Below are 10,341 nucleotides of genomic sequence, written 5' to 3'. Positions count from 1 at the left end.
AATCAAAAGGATATTTACAAAACTGAACTCCATTTAAATGGCACAGGGAGATGCCAGAACAGTCTAAGATAGAAACCACTTCTACAAACGTAATTATCCTAGTAAATTTTAAACCCATGTTTTTTGTATTTAAATAATCATACTTGCAGTTTTCTGAGAGCAGAACTGGAGAGTAAAGGATGAAACCTACTGTTGCTAAAAGTGAATTTTGAAAGGCTCGAAAATGCTTGCAATTGAGCATAGCCTGAAAAAAAAGAACCGCTATTCAAACAGTTCCTCTTTCCTATTGCATGTGTTAATTCTTTGCAATGAATCAACTGTACTGCCAATAATATTGTTCAAGATTTTTTAAAAACTTTTTTTCCTATCAGTAACCACAAAAATGACTACAGTAAGAATACAGTTGATAAGAAATTGCTACAGGCAGTAATGGAAAATGAGTCACATATTTGTTGAAATGCTAGAACTCCACCATGAATGGTCCCCAGATGCTTAGCTGTCTTGTACCATGAGGTCACATGGAGGTGCCTCTTCATCCCCAACTGCACAGCATCGAAATGTCAGCAGGGAACGCCAGCTCCGTCCTGCAAGAGCGCAGAGTAGCAGGCACCACCTGTTTGCACAGACCCGCTCTGACCTGCTCACTAGCAAAATCTTGAGCCTGTCTCAAGCACACCAGCATGGGTAATCATGGTATCAGCTCTCTATTGAGACATACAGAGCTCTTCTGGTTTGAAACTTATGACTGCTCACTGCTAAAAGAGAAGATAATCCCCAGCAGCCTGTTTCCCTATTTGTCTCTATCTGTGAATTGTTAACCGTGATAAGATAGCTTTTCTTGCACTGGACAGTTTAAAGAATATGGCTCTGTGACAACATATATTTTTCATTTTTAACTGAGAAATCCAAGCAGACAAGCATATGGGACTGCAAATGACCACAGTGGTCACTAAATCCAATCTTCCATGAACATAAACAACTGCAAAATAGCTGCCTAATCTAGAAAAGGCTACAAAAACCACCACCACAAACACATCACAAAAGACACTGCACCCTAAGAAAAAACTGAAGATCAGCAATACAAAGGTTTGTTCATTTGGACAAAAAAACCCCACAAAAACAACTAGTATTGCACTAGGCAATTCATAGACTGCTGCTACACGTATTTATTTACTTAAGCAGCTTTACTTACTTTATGGTCTAAGAAAATCACAAGGACTTTCACAGGCTCGCTGTTTTATATGTTAGTAGCTAATCTCCAGTCTACCTGTGATGTGAACACAATTTACAGGCAACAGATAAAACCAAACTTTCTGTAAATGGAGTCATGTACCAGTAAGTCAGGAAGTGGCATACAGTGTTCACCTGAGACCATCAGAAAAACTGACAAAACCAAAATGCAAGCTTCATGCTAGTATCACTCAGCTGAAATAAGAACAAGAGATACCTCTCTAGTGTATGTTAGAAACATTCCTGAAATAATCATGTGTGACATGTTCGAAGTGGAACATGATCAAGAGCTGTGCTGCTACCATTGTCATGTCACAGTGCAGCTTGGGAAATAAAGTAATTTTTAAAATTGCAGTAAAAGTTCATGGGGATTTAATAATCTTCTTTTATGTGGTATATTTTTTGAGTCAAGATACTTTTTTTTTCTAATTAAAAACTCAATAAATTCTCCAAAAGCGAGTATATCACCATGAATTATCAATATTGAGTAGCAACATACTGAAAACTTTAGCATAATAAAATGCATCATCAACTTTATCTACTAACTTTTAAACACTAAGACACTCAAGTATGAGTAAAAGCATGCGCACCTCTTTTGCTGTACTGTTGGTGTAGGGTTTTTACTGGTAAACCAGTTGAAAGTACTATGGAATTAATCCCAGATCTTTTTACTGCAAATGTTCTTTTTTACTGGTCAATAAACAATTCAGGGAAATTTGGAACTAGCCGTGAAGAGATTATAAGAGGAAGGTTTGTTTCTCCCCCCAAAAAATTAAAGCTGGACTCTAGAAGTAGAAAAACATCCTGTTTTTTAGATGCAGTTTAAGATAGAGCTTTCTACATGAATTACTGGCGCTAATAACTTGCATTTCCCACCCACAGCACATGAAGTACAGCTGTGATTTTAAGATATCTGTCCGGCCCAGGCCTGTTCAAAAAGTATTACGGTGTTACCAGGAGTTCCACAAAGAGCCTGTTACTCTTTCTTTCAAACATCTGCATCAACTTCACAAAAGTACCATGGAAGCCTAACAGTGAGAAATTTTATTTTCTTGTGTGGATGCCATTTGTCTAGGCTAAACTGAAGCTTCAAAGCTAAGGTCAGTTTTGGTGTTACTTAAGAGTCACTCAGTCTTCTACAGTCAACGGGACCTGCGAGTATTAAAAAAGGACTTCCCAAAAAGGCACAAGGGACCCTCATGCTACCACCTTATATCCCACAATACTCCTTTTACAAATACTTTGTACAAATACTTGTGCTACCTTATCATAGATTTAATATCAGCTTTATGCAAGTAGCACCGCAACTACAGTTTCAGCAGCAGAGAGTAGCAATGGATCACTTCTATTCCAGCCCAGCTATGAGGCAGCCCAGCAGTCCTGATGCTATGCTCTCTTTTTATTCTTCTTTGGTCATAGCTCTTTGGATACCGCAGTTGCCTTTGTGTGAACCAGACTTTTCTAAGCTGTGCCCGTATACAGAGGACCAACTCACAGCAGCTCGCTTCAGAATCATTGGAGAAAACCTGCTTTCTAAAGGAAACACACTTAATGATCATTGACTTAAGTCTAATGCTTGTTTACAAATAAAAGACTCAAAATTATTTTTTAATAGATCTTTAAAGCTCCTGGAGGACATCAAACTGGCAGAGGATGAAAGGAAAATACTCATTAAACCCATATCAGGTACCCAATCTAAGCATTTTTGCATCACCAGCCCAGACTGCTAATCCCTGTCTGACACGAGGTCAGTACTGTGGTGCAATGTGGTGCATCTGTTGAGATGTGGTGCAAACATATGCACAAAGAATTGGACTGATATAAACAGGGCAACACAATGCTCCGCTAAAACAACGACAGCAAGTGCTCTGCTTCTGCTCAGAGCATCATATTTTTCAGGGTAAACAAATTCCATATACAAGCGACCTTTTGCCCTAGTTTTTCTGACTGGAAGGCTGTTCCAACTTCTCATTTTCCCAGTAGTAGGAACTTTCTGGTCTTCAACATACATTTATTTCTTGCCAGTTCTTATGTCAAAATAGAAGTGCTTAAGCTAGGGAATAAAGTAGATTTAAAGTGTTCTAGAAGTAAAAATTAAAACTTCAATTTCAAAATACTACTGCCTAAGGCCCTAAGCATTTTTCAGTGATAATTTCAGTACTCTCCCCCCCCCAAAACCCCCACTATTATAAATTTATGTAACCTTTTTATGCTAGAAAGACAAGTCTTCAAAATTAGGAAAGGTTAGACTCACAGTTGTCAGCATTAATTGTCAATATTAATTTCATTCTTTCTGAACATTTAATAGGACTTTTGTCTCATAACAAAAATACAGAGGTCCATGCAAGTAGACTTGGATAAAACATATGCAGATGGCTTGCAATTGCTTAAGCAGTCATAAATCTGTTGTTTACAAAGATCACAGTGCTTGACTGTGTATTAATAAGTGTTTTAATAACTGATCTCTGAGGCTTTCAAGAGAAAAAGTCTAAAAACTTGCCATTTGACTGACTTGACTTACTAGTCTGGTTAACTTAAAAAACAATGCTTTAGTTGAAACAACCTGAAACACTGTTAAAAAACCCAAACAAACCTTTTAACATTATTTTTTTCCTGGCTTTCTCTTACCGTTTCTTCTCACTAAGCACCCCCTCCAAAACTCTGGAAGGTTTATTTCAATCAGCTTCTGTTATGTTTTTTTTTAATGTCTGACTAGAAATTTTTCCTTTGCTTATCCCGCCGATTGCCAATGCAACACTCAAAGCACTACATACTAGTTTTGAAAAAGGCATCTTTCAGACAGGTATGAAAGGAGAAGAGTCTTTCGCAAGCCTCAGCTACAGCAATGACTCCACGCGTGACACCTGTGTAGCAGGCTTGTCAGAAATTAGTTACTCCACAGTGACAGGATTAGCAAGGTGTCAATATCTCAATTTCAGGTCTCAGCCTCAGGCTCAAGGCTCCTCTCCCTCGGGCACAAGCTTAACCACATCAGCTGGCATCTTACCCTCAAACGAGGATGAGTTGTTAGAACTGAGTACAGCTATTTCAGACATCCACTGCGGCTCTCTTTGGGGAAGAACTCACATGCCTGGCACAGCATCTCATGTTTTCCATTGACCCATAGCTTTTCATCTTTCCTCACGGCTCTGGAACTTGGAAAAGCTCCCTCACCAGGCAGCTGCTCCTTCTCTGCCTCTCACCAGTGCTGTCCCAGCAGCTCCTCCGTAGACAGCCGCTGCCCCAGGAGGCACAGCTGTCCTGGCAGACCGCGGATGGTTTCCCAGCACCATATCTGAAGAAAGTCCATTTCGGCTTCTCTTAGCCACCCTATCGTACAACACCAATTTCCACTCCGGAGAGGAACAAATTATATGGGATAAAACAGTTCTCTTTACCAAAGGGAGCGGAAGTGGTCTTACAGCAACTGTTTGTGTAAGATACACAAATGCAGTTAATTAATTTCTCTCACACCTAAACTGAAATACCTATACCAGTATTACACACTTGAAGTCACCAGGCTGAACACTGCAGGCCCAAGTGAAGGCAGTTCTCTTCAGCAAAACCTGCTGCAGCTTTCAGATCTTCAGAAATGGTTGGAGGGGACGTTCATGAGCATTCAACAACCAACTGTCAGACATCCTACATGTAGCACTTGCTACCAAGCTCCTCCTACCATAAACAGATTTTGAGGCCTGAAGATAACTAACAAGCCTGCATCCTGCATCATTCCTTCAGCTACCAAAGCAACTACAGGCTAAGAGTTCTTAAGCTTTTATTACATGAAGATACTGCATTCTTTGAGGATACCGCATCTTTATACACACATACTATGTATCTTTACATACATTTGGTGTTTCATTTCTTTGTTCTGAAGTCCTTTCACTAAAAATTCAGCTAAAAACATTTGTCCTAAGTAAATGTCTAAGCATTTGTATTAAGGCTGCATGGGAAATAACCTGCCTGCCTTCAAAAGCAGATTTGCTTGGCTGCCACCAGGTCCAAAATCTTTTTGAAACATGGAACCCTACTCAAGGCTTTTTTCTGAAGTGCAAAGACTACAGCTGGAGTGTGTTAGGTAGGAACAGTCTCAGCTTTCAATCACTTTCCATCCAGATCAGAAACCTGAACATTTTCTCCAACATCCCAAGAGATATACCTGAGTCAGTTGTGGTTTAGCTATCTTGGCCAAAATATAAAAATATTTATTTGCTTATACAATGTGGAATTGTACTTACCAAAGACACTGACAGAAAAGGGAGCATTTTTAGCCTAGTGTTAACAATGAAACAGAAACGGGTCTTAAGCTTTGTATCTTCTGTCCCATATGGCTCCTTAAAGCCCTGGACTCTTTCTTCGCTATTCTAGGCTTGGCTTTGATTAGAAATTCCATTTTGGACCAGGGAAAAAACTTCCCATCAAGTCTGGTATGTACATGCCTAAAAAAGAGGACTGGTTTCAACTAATTAACATTCTTTAATGGAACAGATATTTTGTCAGAGGATTCATGATCAGCTCTAATTTGACTTCTAAGTAATTATTAGAGCAGCATGAGAGTAATTACATTAGATGTGAATGTAGCATTTCCCAAAAAGAGGGCAATAAATTAGAGATTGGTATAGCTAAATCTGACAAGAGCTGGCAGGACTTGAAAGCTGCTGCTTCATGTTGCATTTCCCAGAAGACAATGACTTGGAAGAAAGTGCTGCTCTGGTATCAGCCCCAACTCTGTTTCTTGTACAGCTCTCAAGTGGGACAAGAGGAAGAATTATTTTCAGACAACAGAATAAACAAGTATGATTTCAGAGACCTTTTCCTCACACTCTGTTTTAGGCTAAGACACCTTAGGAGACAATTTTTTCACAGAAAAGCTATGCCGCATTTCTAAAACAGTCAAGTTCAGAAGTTCACAGAGAATATGCACTACATTGTGGTTGTCAGACTGGAGACATTTCTTTCCTTTATATTCTGTATCATGCAAGCAGTTATGGTCAAATCAAAGTCAATGCCCTACTTGAGTCAAGCATAAAAAATGTGGCAGGACTAAACATTACGCTTATTAAGCAATTCTTTGGGCAACTGTCACACAACAAGTTCCACAGCCTATGTTTACTCTTTCCACTGCTGAAAAAGCCCAGGCTCAGCCCATGTCAGAGCCTGAATTAAGAATTATAACAATAATCACAGGAACCAAACAGGCATTTTCTTAACTCTAAATTAGCAGAATCATGAGTTTGCAATACACTATTTTCCTATACAAAATCTGAATACAACAGTCTCTAAAAGCAAGTTGTGGCAGTTATAGGAGAACCACAGATACTGTAAAATAATCTACTGCAATGCCATGTCTCTCTTCTGTTCCCACCGTCTCCTAAATCAAACCAAAACTAAGAAATCCCAAGTTCTAACATCATCAAAACTTTTATCATTCACTTCGTAGCAAGTTGCAGGTGTATACTGAACAAGAACTAAGAAGGGAATGACTCCCAGATCTGTATTAGCACAGCTTAAAAAAAAAAAAAAAAAAAGGAACTGGTAAAAGCAACTGCTGTATCAGAAAGCAAGAAAAAAAAATTCAAGCCTTAAGTTTTGCCGTATCTAAAAAGTACACAGATAAGTAGCTTTCTTAAGTTGTTCCTTCATTTTTTTATGTGTCTTGCAGGAATTCCAATTTTGGGTTATAAACAAGGATTCCTAATTGCAGACCTTCTAATTACAATTTCACATTTTGAAAATTGCTTTCTTAGATCTTCTGTAGAAGCAATAGACCACACACTGCACAAATGTGGCTTCAGATAAAACAACAGCATAAACACTTTGAGAACATGTTTTTTCCTGCAAAACTAGACATCTATTCCTTTAAGAAACAGGCTTGTTTTCTTTAAAAACAGATGGAGATATGAAAATCTGAGAAAAGTGAATGGACTGGGTGACTAAAAAAGATCACATGCACATGATTACAACTTTTATTCCCACTTTGCCTTTATGAAACTGAGCGCATTTTCTGGATGGATAATGCAGCTTCCAGAAAGAAATTAGAGAGGCTCAAGATATAAATCAGTCAAACGAGAAGGTAGCTATAACATACCTTCACACAAAAAGGCAAACCAAGGTCAGCAGCTTGGAAGTTAAACTAAGAAATTTTCAAAGGGTAAGAAAGATAGTTTTAATTTTCAGGGCTACTTAACCTTTGAGAGAACAGTAGCAAATGAAAATTACTTCAGACATTTACATGGCTTTAAAAACATCATGCTAGCAACATCACAAATTAAGCTGAAGAGCTATGGGCTCCTGTTAGACTGGTGGTCAGGGAGTGATCGAAACATCATTTATTACCAGCAATTTGCTCATCTAGTGTATAAGGCTGAATACACGAGGAGGGAGATGAGGAATTCCCTTGGTCAAATACTGTTAAATGCTTTACAGTTTTACTGAAAGATTTATCGTTTATTGTGCTTTATAACTAGTAGGACTATTTTGGTCTCTTGGTGGTGACCTCATGTTTTGTACCAAACTTTATTTGGTAAACAACTACAGAAGACTATATAATAATAACTGAATTTAAATGCCAAAGGTGACAAAACTAACAAACTGGGGCCTGCTCCAAAGTATAAGTTTGCAAGAGAGGCTTTATGGCATAAATCAATGAGTTTATTTGAATCTTTGAAGAGCATGGCAGGGTTCAGGATCAAGCGAGAGGAAATGGCCTCAAGTTGAAGCAAGGGAGATTTAGGTTAGACATTAGGAAAAATTTTTTTACTGAGAGGGTTGTCAGACATTGGAATGGGCTGCCCAGGGAAGTGGTTGAGTCACCATCCCTGGAGGTATTCAAAAAGCACGTAGACGGGGTACTTCAGGACATAGTTTAGTGGGCATGGATGATGGTTGGGCTCGATGATCTTGAAGGTCTTTTCCAACCTAAATGATTCCATGATTCTAAGCTGATTTCATGATACTTTTTTAAAGTATCCTACCAAATGAAACAAACATCAAGAAGTCCTACAATGTATATTCATTTATTTTGAAAACTGAAAAATTGGAAGATAAACCATGCTACTAATTCACAGAATTATGTCAGAACATAATCATAACTAAGCTGAGACACTGTTCAAAATTACTAAATACTTTATGGTGCAAGAGAACCATTTTCACATTGCAGACATTTTTTAGTTCATGTATGTTTAGCTCCAAAGAAAAGACACAAAAAATATTTTCCCATGCCTCTAGCACTTACTCATTTGTTCTCCAGATAACATGCATCTTCTGTGTAAGTGTTATCTGCACTCAGACATTTAAGAACTGTGTTAAGCAAGCACCTTTGTCAATCCGGACTTTTCAACTATTCAAAATGACTTTAAATGTAAAAGATACTAGCAACCCTGGAACTTTGCCAGGTCAAGCATCTGCAACTACTGAACACAGCCTACTTTCAATACCAAGCCCTTGAGCTGTTTCCTGAAACAGGATGCATTTGTCTACATAGTGATTGTATATTTATTTTACTAAAAAACGCTTACGAAAAAAAAAAATCCCCGCCCTTCCATACTTTGGGTGACTTAATGCCATGATAGCAATAGCTAAAAAAAGAAAAATATTCATAAATTGTAAAATCAGTGCAGAATTTAAGTGTAAATAATTCAAAGAATCACTATTAACATATCTTCTTACCAGATGTTTGCTGTTGTACCTTAAAGAAACCAAATAAGCAGCAAAATGGCTGCTGCTTTTCCTTGGTGATATACTACCACAAGGACCAAACACAGACTTGCAGAATTGCCATTGTAACCTTCTTACAGTACACAGCAAAAACTCTTCATAATTTTTTGTTTAAAATGGAATAAATGGAATCAATTTTGTCTAATAAAATAGCAAACCATTCCACAACCAAGGAACAGTTTGATTTGTCTCTCAGTTTGCTCAGAATTAAACTAAGAATTTCCTGGTGTACTACAGTTTTGAATGTAAGTGTCATCTGTGTATAACTGCAACAAACTGACATTACTTATAAGAAGGGAAATACTAATACACCAGCTTATCTTAAAGAAAATAATGACTTTGTTTAGACATTACAAGTCTGTTTAAAGCCATAATTTGCTGCCTATAAGGAACATTTACTGAAGGTCAGATTCTTCTACCTGTTTCATATGTTCTTTACATTTAACTCTGTATATAGCAGGAATCAGGGTGCTTTTCAGCTGGCAAAGTGTATAATCAGCTTACGCAGATTTTTAAAAGGAAAAAGAAATTTTAATTCAACCAGTCGTAACTGCTGAAGGAAGCCTACCTGAGCATTCTATGACACGTGGTACTCAACACCATTCACAACAAAAACATGAAGCTCAAATAAAATAGTTTATCTGTGCAAGCTGACTCTAAACAACTGTCTTAATGGGCTTGCTTGTCTTCAGTGAGAGAAGAATAAAAAGTACACCTCTAATGTAAGTTCTGTTCATGCATTCCTTGGACTTTGTGGATGACTGGAAAAGGGGAGGTGGCTTTTAACTCAAAAGTACTTCTTTATCAAGTTTAGCCTGATGTTTCAGCTAGCATTAGATACTATCAAATTCACAGGGCTGGCACCCATCAACATATGTGAGTACCATTAAAAATGCTTTTCCTAAAATTATTCTACCCAGACTAAAAGTTTCGGTGATTTTAATCTTCCATTGTTATGTTCCTTTCCGTATTTCAGAAGGCTTCCACAGCTTTCTTAAATGAAATTTATTTGTGGCAAGTCTCTCCTGTTCCCCCTCTCACACCACATTTAAAAAAGGAATGCTTGTTTACATACAAAACCTACACCATCAAACACCAGTTTAAACTGAACAGTCCCCTTGTAGGTATGTCAGAATCTGAAAGTAGTTTCTGCTTCCTCAGCCTAAGATTTATTGTCCAGTGAAGAAACAAAACTCACAGTGGCTCTCAATACTTGGAGCAGATCAAATAATTGGAAAATTAATTATTATTTTTACAGCTGTCATTATCTTAAGCTGAAGTTCAAGTTATAAATTTGTAACCTTTACTTCCATATCATAGCTTATGTGTGTTTTTAAAGAGGCACACAAATAGAAAAATACCAGATTATGAATTTAATTAACTACTTGTCAAAAG

At 37.7% G+C, this 10,341-nt stretch overlaps 1 protein-coding gene across 1 annotated transcript in view; it reads right to left on the bottom strand.

Moving 5' to 3' along the window:
• Positions 1-10,341, bottom strand: part of ITGA1 (integrin, alpha 1) — a 72,640-nt gene that overhangs the window by 52,910 nt on the left and 9,389 nt on the right. The window lies entirely within an intron of this gene.

Source organism: Haliaeetus leucocephalus, unplaced genomic scaffold (genome assembly GCF_000737465.1).
Source record: "Haliaeetus leucocephalus isolate CR32 unplaced genomic scaffold, Haliaeetus_leucocephalus-4.0 Scaffold169, whole genome shotgun sequence".
In the NCBI taxonomy this organism is placed as follows: domain Eukaryota; kingdom Metazoa; phylum Chordata; class Aves; order Accipitriformes; family Accipitridae; genus Haliaeetus; species Haliaeetus leucocephalus.
The sequence above is the reverse complement of the archived record's forward strand: the minus strand, read 5'-3'. Positions and strand labels throughout refer to the sequence as shown.